Genomic DNA, 14,604 nt, shown 5'->3' on the forward strand with positions numbered 1-14,604 from the left:
ATTCTAGTTCTTTCATGATCCTGCAGAAATATACCTGTTGACACCATGCACCCATAGTTACCAATCAATTCTTATTCTGCAAGGATGAATTTAGATTGTTGTGAATGATGGTTTTACTTATTAGATGGGTGCGGGTGTTATCCGCCAAGAGATAATGCTAATCATGAGAATTAGCTGACTGTACCCAAGAGAAATGGAAACAAAAGAGTTAAGGGTGTAGGAGTTGAAAATTAAACTGTATGTCAAACACAGAACAGGATGAGGAGACATTTGCAATATGTTAATAATAGTTCAGTACTTGGAATTAAAGGATCATTTGCTTAAATCATCTGGCATAAAGATTCTGAGATCTTAATTTTTTTTTTCCAGAACACGCAAAGCTAAGAAACATAGGATTATTTTATATAATCTTGTTGTTTGGAGAAATAAAAAATATATAAAAATATTACGTCGGAACCACAATTATAACTAGATATCGGTGGTTCAGGTGCAACAGTCTGTAGGTGTCAAACTACAAACAGCTTTGATTAATTTTAGTATTGGTCCCAATGAGCTGATTTCCTGGACTTCGTTATATTAATTCATGTCCCTAAGGTGGAGCACCTTAGGGACATGAATTAATATAACGTATTTAATTTCCTGATTTATTTATTATTAATAGGCTGCTGCCACTAACGTGGTGCTCTGCTTGTAACAAAGTGTTTTTTTTTTTTAATGGTGTCCATTTTCTCCTATTTAAGTCTGCTCATACATGATATCTGTGCTCAGTTTTCTGTGCTCCCTGCTATGCTCAGTCATTGCATTGTACCTGTCCTGATTATCTGGTATCTGACCTTTGGCTTGTCTTCCGTTTATGATCATGTGCTGCCTGACTTGACTCATTGCCTGCCTGGCAAAGCTAATGCCTATCTCTAACTTGCTGTGGACACTCAGCCAATTACTGCATTTGGGGCTCTTCTTCTGACTTAACAGCAGTAAATTGAGGTCTGACACGACTTGTGGGCAGCAGTGTAAGTCTTAGCCTTTTCCGGGTGTCTTTCCCTCAGGTGATGATCACGTGTAATGGAGACCATGATAAGGCAATGTCACGATTTGCTTTATTCTCAGTTTGGTGCAGTACCTGACAGTGCCACTACCTATGTACACAAAAAAGAATATAATCACCCACACCTACAAATAATAGGGTGGTGGAAAAACCCTTATCTCTATGGATAGCGGTGACCGCTTTCTCCCGGGATATCCCAGCAATTATCCGTTTTAAATACCGTATAGATGCAAAACAAAAATGGAGAATCCAGCTGCAGATCTACAACATAAAAACCAAATAATAGTGTAACACTGATAAACAATATATAAATGAGCTGTTACAGGTAACACTAACAAGATAGAAGAAGATATTTTGCCCAATGTTGCCTATTGAAATTGGGGGGCTATATCAGCTCCTCTTTCCTTTAGTGATGATGAGACTGGACTCCGGAGAGATGGATGTAACAATTCTGCTTTATTTTAAAAAAATATATAAAAACACACTGAAAAGTGGTGCTGTACCAGGTCCTATGCGTTTCGTCTGAAAAGGACTTAATCAGGGACCTCCTGGTGATCTAAGCCACCAAAGTGGAATACAAACAACACATTGAAAAACAGGAAATAATCAAATTAGCAGTATAATCCTCCCACCCCCAGTCTGTCTTTTATATGGGCGATATTTCTTCTCATTGGCAATCCAGTGGGTGTTGTTCAGTTGCTCCAGCTGTGTATAATTGAATTTCCCAGTCTTTGCCAATTTGGTGGCGTCACTTCCGGTCACTTCCCGTGCGCCGGTTCAGGATGTCGTTGTCAGGATCCTATCCTGACAACCAGGAACATGTTTCCTTTTATTCTGTTAATAGATCATGCAACACCTGTTTCTCACCTCTAGTGGCCTCCATAGCCACAAGTCTCCTCAATCACCTTATCATCCTCAACTGCCTGGACTAATGAAGAGGCTTCATAAGGCTACACCCTGCTTACAACAGGGCCTTTGCATTGAAGTTGGTGATTTACCGGAATCACTTCACATCCTGGCTCCTGTGAACCTGCTCCAGACTTACCCTCATTCCTGCTTCATACCAACCTGCTCCAGACTTACCTTCAACCCTGCTCCATATCAACCTGCTCCAGACTTACCTTCCAACATGCTCCACTCTGATGTATGATTTTGACCTCTGCCTCTATAACCAGCCTGCCTCTGTTACCAGCTTGCCTTTGAAACCAACCTGCCTTTGTATCAACCCTACCTGGAGATCAGACTTTCTTTATTTGCAAGTAGCCTGTTCTGTGACAAGTATCCTGTTTTGTGGCATATTGCCTAAAGTTTGTTTCCCCTCAAGTTCCATAATATGTCTAAAAGCACAAATAAAGTCTCAAATAAAAACCCTGGCCAAAGTCTCCTATCTGACCTGCACAAGATCATGACAGTCGTCTTCTAATGATGCATGCGTTACATTGCATGGTCATCTTGCGTTCCACCTAGATCTCATAAATGGAGTATTACTTATGGAAGCCTGTAAGGCGCAAATAACATGTCTCAAAACAAAATAATCTTAAACAGTAATAGACAGAGATCAAAGGACAAGTGTTGTACCTGTTGAGGCTATTCCCCATATATAGGACTTATATAGTTAATGAAAACTCCAATTTGATTCCATTTTTTTAAATTATTTTAACAGATTTTTATGTAAGGACACTATAAATTAAATACCAAATAGTACTTAATGGACACAAAATAAAAAAAAAATGTTGTAATATATTCCACAATTAGGGGATGTATCCAGGTACACTTCATACAATTTAGTTTCCATACATAGTTATAAGCATGGAAGTACTTCACTTTTTTATACATGGACCCATTATGTTTGGTAAAATATAAAAAATAAATACTTAGTATAAGGATATATGAAAAAAACAGGAAAAAATTAAACAAATAGACACAAATAAAATTAGAAATGCAAATAAATATACTAATAAGTATAAAAAAATTAAAATAAAATTAAATTAGAAAATAAAATAAAATAAAAAATATAAAAAATAAATAAATAAATACAAATTAAAATAGAAAATAAATAATTATAAGAGCTGTTCCCCAGAGGGAAAAAGATATATACATGCATGATAAAATTGAAAAAAATGTAACCCCATGTCAATTTAAAACACTACGTTGAAGATCCAGGTAGTTGGTGAACGTAATTCCATTTACATCAAAGAAAAAAATTATATCTATTTCAGCGTTGAGGCCTCCGGGTTCCAGTGTGCCCAATAGGTGGATCCAGAAGGTCTCAAGCTGAGCTAATTTTTCATCCCTATTTATACCTCTCCAGTGGGGTCTGATGTTTTCGATACCCAAACATACCAGATTTTGCCAATTGATGTGTTCGATACCCAAACATACCAGAAACATACTGTTTGCCACATGGACACTGCAGCAAATATACTGCATAGTCCGTGTGGCAATCAATGGTATCTTTAATGAGATATTTCTTCCCGGTTGCGGTGCTAACAAAATCATTTAAAATTCCTGTTCCATTCCCTATGGTTTTACATGCCTTAAAGGCCAAACAACCTCTGAAGCCCACAAATTGGTCCATTTTTTATGATTCTTTCTGGTATGTTTAATACTATAACTTGGAACTAATGAGTTTGAGATTTTTAGTTTATTTTTTAATTATTGAAGGGTGGTCTGGGAGAGATTTTTAGACAACATGCGGAACCGGCGCACCGGAAGTGACGTCATGGAATTGCCGAAAACCGGTAGTGACGCCAACGAATCGGCAAAGACTCTTGTGAGTGTTACCTGTAACAGTGCATTTATATATTGTTTATCAGTGCCACCACTGTGGTACTATTCCAGGCTGCTGCACCCAGACTGAGATCTCTCTCTGTTCCCAGCTGGCCTTACTTTGTGATTAACTTCTCCCTATTAAGATGAGCCTCACCCTTTCTTGTTTGTCAGTTCATTAATGTTAATGTTGTTGGTGTGGTCCTTTCATCCTGAGTTCCTGTGCTAGCTGCCTGTCCCCCTGTGTTCCTGAGCTGGCTGTCCACCTGTGTTCCTGCCTGTCCTGTATCCAGAGGCCTGCCCTGCCTGTCCTGTATCCAGAGGCTCTGCTGCTAAACTCGGTTATCTGTGTTTGTATTTTATTTAATTGCCTTGCTTAAATACACTTATGTTTTGGATTGATTTGTGTGTATATTGGTTCATTTGAATTCTGGGTTCCACCCTATAGAGGTTGCTACACTGGTCAGCAACCGTTCCCGACCAAACCCCTGACATGCAAACATTTTAAATAACTACTTTTTTTTTTTTTTACTATATATGAAGGAGGACCCAATGGCAAAAGATATGCAAATGGTTTCTGCAAAAAAAACTGCAGTAGAATTGTGATTGGATAATATAAAACAAGGTGTTGCAGCAACTTAAGAAAGTTAATGTAAACAAAGTTCCGAAGCCTGATGGCATTCACCCACAAGTACTTAAGGAGCTAAGTGTGGAAATAAGTGAACCTCTGTTTGTAACCTTTCAATATTCTTTTCTTTCAGAAATTGTACCGGAGCTATTTGAGAATGGCAGATGTGGTTCCTATATTCAACGAGGTTTCCAAATCTTTGCCTGGAAATTATAGATCTGTGAGCTCAACGTCTGTGGCTGGGAAAGAATTTGATAGGTTATCAAGGGATAATATTCAGGAATTCATTGGGAAGAATATTGGTATTAGCAAAAATCTGCATGTTTTTTTATAAAGCATTGGTCATGTCAAACTAAGTTAATTGCACTCTATAAAGAATCATGTAGAAGTTTAGATCAGGGTGTTGCAGTGACTGTGATGTACTTGGATTTTGCCAAGGTGTTTGATATTGTTCAACACAATAGGTTAGTGTTCAAACCAAACGAAATTGGCCTAGATGAAAGTTTTTGTTCTTGGGAAAAACATTGGCTTAAAGACAGAGTACAGAGAGTTGTCATTAATGGTACATTTTTAAAATGGAGGAAAGTGGTAAGTGGTGACCCTCAGGGTTCTGTGACCACTTCTATTTAATATATTTATAAATGATCTTGAAATAGGAATTGGAAGTCATGTTTTAGTGTTTGCAGATGACTCGAGACTCTGTAAAGATATACAATGTGAGCAGGATAGTACTTCGCTGCATATGGATTTAGATAGATTAGATGAATAGTTGCAAAAACATAATATACAGGAATCTAATTTTTAATTAGTGGGGTTATAGCTTCTTGATATAAAGAGAGATCTGACTGCCATTCTGGGGTCAAGAAGAAATTTCCCAGTTTTTTTGCTTTCTTTTGGATCAAAAGCAAAATCAGATGTGAGAAAGGCTGAACCTAATGAATGCATATCTCTTTTCAGCTTATGTAACAACATAAATTTAGATAATCTGACCCCAAATCTCCAAATGTTCAGATATGTGAGCACTTGTGTCTTGCCTGTCTTGAGGATACAAGATGCAAAAACTACATTGTGGTGGTGCCACACGTTGAGTTGACTGGAACCATCTTTCGTACCTGTGACACACATGCCTAAAATCCAATAGATCTCGGTATGTGGGCAGCTGGCTGGGCTCCTGCCTCCTTGACCTGAGACTAAACCCTGTCTGCCTGACTACTGCTGGTCCTGCTGAAATTTCGCAGAGCTATATTAGCACAGCAGCAGCATGTAGAAGTTAGAGCAGGGCACACATATGAAGCTAAGTAATTAAGAATCATTAGTCAGTGGTTTTCTTAAACAGGAACAGACTTATTTAAGAAAACAAGAAACAAAACTTTGTTACATCTCAAAGGCTTCATAATGAGAGAGAAAATGAAGAAATACAAGAAGACAACATGCTTCCTCTCCAACACCATAGAGACTATAGGAAGATAGACAGTGAAATGTTACCGGAAGCAGTAAGAACTCCAACACATTTGGACTAGGCACTAATGATTATAATTAACAATCTTCTTGATGGTGTTTAATTTCAACTTAGCAAAGATTCATTTTCAAGTTTAGTTACACAAAAATGTCTCTTGTCAAGACTTTTGGCAAAATTGTTGACATTTTGCAAAGTTGTTTTAGCACAACAGCAGTCCTCCCAACCATCCCGATTCCTTGGGGGAACACCAAGGAACTGTCCCCAACAAGCATTGTGTGAGTGCATCATTAGACTTGCTTAAGCTATGCCCAGTACACTATGAGCCTGCAGAGTGAGCTGAAACAGTGGTGTCTGCAGGGTCTGCCCTCATTGGGCCAGAGTGGGTGATAGACAGGCAACCTGGAGAGCATTCATCCCAGGCTAACCTTCCAATCCTTTTGGCAGACCTGCTCCCCACCTGGTGCCTAATTCAAACCTACTAAATTGATTTTCAAGCATAGTTACTCAAAAAATACATCCTTGCTCAAGCAGGTCTTTATTTTTTGACATCTAATGTCAATATGCGTGTATTTACTTTCTATGAAACGAAAAAATAAAGTATATACACTAAGAGAAAACACGTATACTGAGATAGTTCCAGGTGAACTTCACAACCACCTGTGGAAATATGTTACAAAAAGACAAAAGTGGAGACCACCCAGAATACGTATAATGAATGAAATACAAAGGGACAACCTGATAAGGGTCCAATTCCCTAGAATGGGATAGTGTGAAAATGAAAAACACTTTCATAGCGTAAAAAAGTAAATATAAATGGTGTTTAAAGTGAGATTAGAAATGCACTCACAAACAAACGATTATTCAGGCCTTTCACCCTCTCAGGGGTAATAAGATGAGCACAGAAGGTCCTCCAACACGGTATATGTGGATATAAAAATGCAATAATAGTGAAGAATGTTTGGAAATATATAAATTCACATTTATTTATTGCACTTACAAATTTTCAGCATAAAAAAGGCATCTCTCCATAAACATATGGAACTCCTGGTGATGATAATCGAGTATCCACAGTCCAGAGTCAGGAAGAAGATACAGCATACAAATAAAATAAATAAAAACAATAGTACATAAGTAAATGAGAAGTGTAGTGATGTCCAACGCGTTTCGTCCTATTCAATAACGGACTTCTTCAGGGATAAAGATAGAACCACTTCTGAGGGTTTATGTACCCTTCAACATCATTATTTTCATCCGGTACAGCTGTTTACGGACATGCGGTTCACTGTGAAACGCAGAAATCCGGCGCGAATACAGGAGGCTTCTCCAACAGTTCCGGGTAGTAGTGCGCATGCGCGTAATGTCCGCGCATGCGTCTATTGAAAGGACCACTGCCTGTGAGGGACAAAAAGCATAGAAAGGCGAAAAACGCCTGAGAACCAAACCGAACCCTTATTGTTACAACTTCTAATGAAGTGAAGGTGTTTACCGAAATTATTACATCATACAGATTAATTATATATATTGAATATATCTCTCCTAACAAAGTATATGTATACAAATGTACATGTAGACACAGAATAAATTATATAATATGGATTGTACATATATATGTATACAGCCATATGCAAATATAAATTAATATAAATTAATACATGAAATTGAATTCAAATCCAATTGATATAAAATTACTTGGGGGGACATATAACCCCATAATGAATTAATTAGTATACACCATACTGGATGTGATTATTATTATAGAATTATTATGTGAAAAATAGAGAGTAAAACTCAATTAAAGGGCCATGTATACCCATCATATATTGTTGATATATAAAGAAAAAGTATAGATTAAATTGATTGAAGCTTGAATTAGTTTAAGAGCTTCTTTATACGTGAATTAAGGAATGTGTTATTATTTCATTCATAGTGAGGAATAAATATACTTAAAGAATATAAAAGTATATTCTATATATTTACATATAGGCTAATATATACATATAGACATATCAACAACGAAAATAGAGAAAATTGATGACATCTGGTTATAGATATTTGGACAACAAAGAGAACCCTTAAGGAAATGATTAGATGAGACCCTGTAAATCTATTTCTTGGTTAAGACCCATATTCAAGGTTTTTAGATTAAAAATCCACCAAGCTTCCTTCCTGATTAGTTCCTGTAATTTATCTCCCCCTCTCCATCCTGATTGAACCGAGTCTATTCCATAGACTTGTAGAGTATTCCAAGAGAATAAGGGGCAGGAATTGCAGTGTCTTGGCACACTGTGGTCAGTTTTATTTTTGCGTATGTTGTTATAGTGTTCCAATATTCTGATGTGTAACTTCCTGGAAGTACGTCCGACATATTGAGCACCACAACTGCATTGCAGTAAATAGATTACAAAAATGGAGGAACAATGAATATAATTTTTTATTTTGTATGTTTTTTTCGTGTATGTGCCAGTAAAATCTTGGATTTTTCTTTTGAGATGTGTACAGGTAGAACAATGGCCACAGCTGTAAAACCCTTGTACTTGGGTCTTAAGAAGGGGGTTACAGGGAGGAGTGGTGGGTAATAGGCTGGGTGCCAATTTGTTCTTTAGGTTGCTAGATTTTTTGTAGATTACTGTGGGTAAATTTGGTAATATATCTTTTAGGATCTCATCTCTCTTTAAGATGTACCAATGCTTCTTAAGGATTTGTTCTACCTGTCTGGCTTGAGAGTTGTATTGTGTAATGAACGCAAATTCAAATTTGCTTTTAGTATCATATTTGTTACTTTTACTTTTTCTTATATCTGTACTGTCACTTATCTCCTTATTTCTGTTTTTCCATTTGAACCTATTTTTTATTTTTTGCTCAGCTGTTAATAGTTCCAGACCCTCTTCATTTTTGTTAGTCAATAGTAGTGATCTATCAGAATTTAATACTTCGGATTTAGAAGTCTCCATTTTTTTCACATTGTATCCTTTATCAGTATATCTTTGTTGTACAATCTTAGACTGTTCTAGGAACATATGGTTGTCTGTACAGTTCCTTCTGAGCCGGGTAAATTGGCTCTTAGGAATGTTTGAGAGCCAAGGAGGATAATGAGTACTGGAGTACTCGATAGCTGTATTACAGTCTGTGGGCTTAAAATACGTCTTAGTTTTTAGTTTGTTTTGTTCTACATATATAGTTAGATCCAAGAAATTAATAGTGGAATCACTGGATGTGGAAGTAAATTTTAAATTATAATCGTTCTCGTTAACTTGACCCAAAAATAAATCAAGGTCTTCTATAGAACCATCCCAGATGATTAGGACATCATCGATGAAGCGCCGCCACAGGACCAAACCACACCCACCCCGCTCCGCCAACTCGATGTGCCGCCGCTCCCAATGGGACACATACAAGTTGGCGAAACTGGGGGCGAACCTAGTCCCCATGGCGACGCCGCACCGCTGGAGAAAAAACTGACCATTGAACCAGAAGAAGTTTTTGGCGAGTACAAATTGGATACAACTCATCAGAAACTCGATCTGGGCATCCTCTAAAACTTGTGGTGATCTAAGGGTATCTTGGATACAGGCAATACCTTTCGCATGGGGTATGTTGGAATATAGGGCTGTTATGTCTGCTGTTGCTAGGATATATGAAGATTTCCACTCTATGGATTGTAAATCTTGCAAAATATGCCTAGTGTCTTTAATGAAAGTATGATGTAATGGAACATACGGCTGTAAAAATAAATCCACATATTCTGATAATTTGCATGACAGGGAATTAATTCCACTGATGAGTTTAAACCAGGATGAGTTTAAATACATTTTTAACCCAAATTGCAAAGTGGCAGTTTTTTATTTTTTGCCAAAAATTCACAAGAACACACAAAAACCACCAGGACGTCCCATCATCAGTGGAATTAATTCCCTGTCATGCAAATTATCAGAATATGTGGATTTATTTTTACAGCCGTATGTTCCATTACATCATACTTTCATTAAAGACACTAGGCATATTTTGCAAGATTTACAATCCATAGAGTGGAAATCTTCATATATCCTAGCAACAGCAGTCATAACAGCCCTATATTCCAACATACCCCATGCGAAAGGTATTGCCTGTATCCAAGATACCCTTAGATCACCACAAGTTTTAGAGGATGCCCAGATCGAGTTTCTGATGAGTTGTATCCAATTTGTACTCGCCAAAAACTTCTTCTGGTTCAATGGTCAGTTTTTTCTCCAGCGGTGCGGCGTCGCCATGGGGACTAGGTTCGCCCCCAGTTTCGCCAACTTGTATGTGTCCCATTGGGAGCGGCGGCACATCGAGTTGGCGGAGCGGGGTGGGTGTGGTTTGGTCCTGTGGCGGCGCTTCATCGATGATGTCCTAATCATCTGGGATGGTTCTATAGAAGACCTTGATTTATTTTTGGGTCAAGTTAACGAGAACGATTATAATTTAAAATTTACTTCCACATCCAGTGATTCCACTATTAATTTCTTGGATCTAACTATATATGTAGAACAAAACAAACTAAAAACTAAGACGTATTTTAAGCCCACAGACTGTAATACAGCTATCGAGTACTCCAGTACTCATTATCCTCCTTGGCTCTCAAACATTCCTAAGAGCCAATTTACCCGGCTCAGAAGGAACTGTACAGACAACCATATGTTCCTAGAACAGTCTAAGATTGTACAACAAAGATATACTGATAAAGGATACAATGTGAAAAAAATGGAGACTTCTAAATCCGAAGTATTAAATTCTGATAGATCACTACTATTGACTAACAAAAATGAAGAGGGTCTGGAACTATTAACAGCTGAGCAAAAAATAAAAAATAGGTTCAAATGGAAAAACAGAAATAAGGAGATAAGTGACAGTACAGATATAAGAAAAAGTAAAAGTAACAAATATGATACTAAAAGCAAATTTGAATTTGCGTTCATTACACAATACAACTCTCAAGCCAGACAGGTAGAACAAATCCTTAAGAAGCATTGGTACATCTTAAAGAGAGATGAGATCCTAAAAGATATATTACCAAATTTACCCACAGTAATCTACAAAAAATCTAGCAACCTAAAGAACAAATTGGCACCCAGCCTATTACCCACCACTCCTCCCTGTAACCCCCTTCTTAAGACCCAAGTACAAGGGTTTTACAGCTGTGGCCATTGTTCTACCTGTACACATCTCAAAAGAAAAATCCAAGATTTTACTGGCACATACACGAAAAAAACATACAAAATAAAAAATTATATTCATTGTTCCTCCATTTTTGTAATCTATTTACTGCAATGCAGTTGTGGTGCTCAATATGTCGGACGTACTTCCAGGAAGTTACACATCAGAATATTGGAACACTATAACAACATACGCAAAAATAAAACTGACCACAGTGTGCCAAGACACTGCAATTCCTGCCCCTTATTCTCTTGGAATACTCTACAAGTCTATGGAATAGACTCGGTTCAATCAGGATGGAGAGGGGGAGATAAATTACAGGAACTAATCAGGAAGGAAGCTTGGTGGATTTTTAATCTAAAAACCTTGAATATGGGTCTTAACCAAGAAATAGATTTACAGGGTCTCATCTAATCATTTCCTTAAGGGTTCTCTTTGTTGTCCAAATATCTATAACCAGATGTCATCAATTTTCTCTATTTTCGTTGTTGATATGTCTATATGTATATATTAGCCTATATGTAAATATATAGAATATACTTTTATATTCTTTAAGTATATTTATTCCTCACTATGAATGAAATAATAACACATTCCTTAATTCACGTATAAAGAAGCTCTTAAACTAATTCAAGCTTCAATCAATTTAATCTATACTTTTTCTTTATATATCAACAATATATGATGGGTATACATGGCCCTTTAATTGAGTTTTACTCTCTATTTTTCACATAATAATTCTATAATAATAATCACATCCAGTATGGTGTATACTAATTAATTCATTATGGGGTTATATGTCCCCCCAAGTAATTTTATATCAATTGGATTTGAATTCAATTTCATGTATTAATTTATATTAATTTATATTTGCATATGGCTGTATACATATATATGTACAATCCATATTATATAATTTATTCTGTGTCTACATGTACATTTGTATACATATACTTTGTTAGGAGAGATATATTCAATATATATAATTAATCTGTATGATGTAATAATTTCGGTAAACACCTTCACTTCATTAGAAGTTGTAACAATAAGGGTTCGGTTTGGTTCTCAGGCGTTTTTCGCCTTTCTATGCTTTTTGTCCCTCACAGGCAGTGGTCCTTTCAATAGACGCATGCGCGGACATTACGCGCATGCGCACTACTACCCGGAACTGTTGGAGAAGCCTCCTGTATTCGCGCCGGATTTCTGCGTTTCACAGTGAACCGCATGTCCGTAAACAGCTGTACCGGATGAAAATAATGATGTTGAAGGGTACATAAACCCTCAGAAGTGGTTCTATCTTTATCCCTGAAGAAGTCCGTTATTGAATAGGACGAAACGCGTTGGACATCACTACACTTCTCATTTACTTATGTACTATTGTTTTTATTTATTTTATTTGTATGCTGTATCTTCTTCCTGACTCTGGACTGTGGATACTCGATTATCATCACCAGGAGTTCCATATGTTTATGGAGAGATGCCTTTTTTATGCTGAAAATTTGTAAGTGCAATAAATAAATGTGAATTTATATATTTCCAAACATTCTTCACTATTATTGCATTTTTTATATCCACATATACCGTGTTGGAGGACCTTCTGTGCTCATCTTATTACCCCTGAGAGGGTGAAAGGCCTGAATAATCGTTTGTTTGTGAGTGCATTTCTAATCTCACTTTAAACACCATTTATATTTACTTTTTTACGCTATGAAAGTGTTTTTCATTTTCACACAGATCCCATTCTAGGGAATTGGACCCTTATCAGGTTGTCCCTTTGTATTTCATTCATTATACGTATTCTGGGTGGTCTCCACTTTTGTCTTTTTATTTACTTTCTATGTTTGCACCATATCTATACAGCTCTGGATGTCTTCCATCAGTTGGATGGGCATTGGCTCTCGCAATCCCTAATGCTCAAGCAGGTGGTTAAGTCATTGTGCTTCCTTGACTGTCTCTGCTACGGAGACATGGGGAGACATACTCTTCTTCTGTAGAAGAATGGGCCAATAATTCCTTCTTACATCTAGTCCAGCTGATAGGACCATTCCCATAAAAGAACACATGACCATCTGCATCTGTATATCCTACTAGTCTAAGATGAGCAGATACTTTCAGATATCTTACTACTTTTGAGTGCAATCCAGTCTCTTAGACTAGGAGACCTCACTTTTCTGCACAACATTCCCACTACAGATGCAAAGTGAGGCCTGCAAGTTGTAGCTAGGTACAAAAAGCTTACCTACAACTGTTCTATACATATTGTTGGTTAAAGTCTCACTAGTATTGGAAGTTTGTACACAGTGGTATAGCTACAGCATGGGTTTTCTTGAGAACCACAAGTGTTTATAAATCTAGAATTGTGTACCTTTGATTGAGAATGAGAAGATAACTACCATTTTCCCATTCATTTGACTTCTACTTCTTTATTCAGTTGTGTAACGATCTATGGACAGTCTTGTTGTTTTTCATTGCACAAGATCACGAACATAAGCATAAGTTAATTTTCCATTTTTTGAGTCTAGTATATAGACATGGGTCTGCTTTAGTCTGAAGAAAATTTTCTTCTACGAGAATTTCACATAAATTCTCATTCCATGTTCTTTGATTCTGTATATTCCTTTGTGTGGCTTGCAAATTAGACTTTTATTTGTTTCAAATCCTTTAGGCTCCATCACGTTTGTTCTGACTGTGCTGAACTTCACTACAAGTGCACAGGCCTCATTGTACTCTCCTAAATACTTCTGAGTAAATCCATTTGCATCAACATCCAGTTTTTTGCTCAAATAACTGCATGCAACCTATGACATTTTTACCTGTAGGTAACTGAGTGAGACTTCATGTTTTGTTTTTGTTTAAGGATTTGTTGTCTTTTTGTGTTGCCTTCTTCCACTTAGTGGCTTCTGTAGTAGGAAGTTTGTCAACCTCCCTCCAAGATTAAGGGCAAAATCATAACTTGCTCTATTCTCCATTCTGGTTGTGTACACCCGAGTGAAGATATCTGTTCTAAGGTCTCACTGGATCACTTGTGTTTGGCCACTGCACAAGCAGCTCCTGGAAATCAATTTGTCCTTTGTGTAAGATCGAAATCACTTGTTGCTTGTTATGTTGGAAAATACAACAGCATGTACTGCATAACATGTATATAATTAGTACTTGAGCTGTCGATGGCGCTGTGCAGTTCAGAGTACTGCTTATATATGATGTGAATTTGTTGGTACTCACAGGTAGGAAAGTCTCTGTTTTTTTGTTACTTGCTCTATGTCTCTCTTCATTTTACCTTTCACCCTGCTGGCTGCTGTTTTAAGTAACTGATATGTTATAGCTGTTTTCTGTTTATCCACACAAGTAAAGCCTAATATGCTTCTTCTCAATCTGCCAGTGTCTCTTTTTGATGCATAACCAACATGTTCCATTTCTTTAAAATAAATAAATAGCAGCTTTCACTTTTACTTATCTTGTCTGTAGTTTTAGGATCATGTAGCCTTTACATCCTCTCTCATATCCAGTCATGATGCCTATCTCAGTTCT

The sequence above is a fragment of the Pelobates fuscus genome, chromosome 2 (genome assembly GCF_036172605.1).
Source record: "Pelobates fuscus isolate aPelFus1 chromosome 2, aPelFus1.pri, whole genome shotgun sequence".
Classification (NCBI taxonomy): Eukaryota; Metazoa; Chordata; class Amphibia; order Anura; family Pelobatidae; genus Pelobates; species Pelobates fuscus.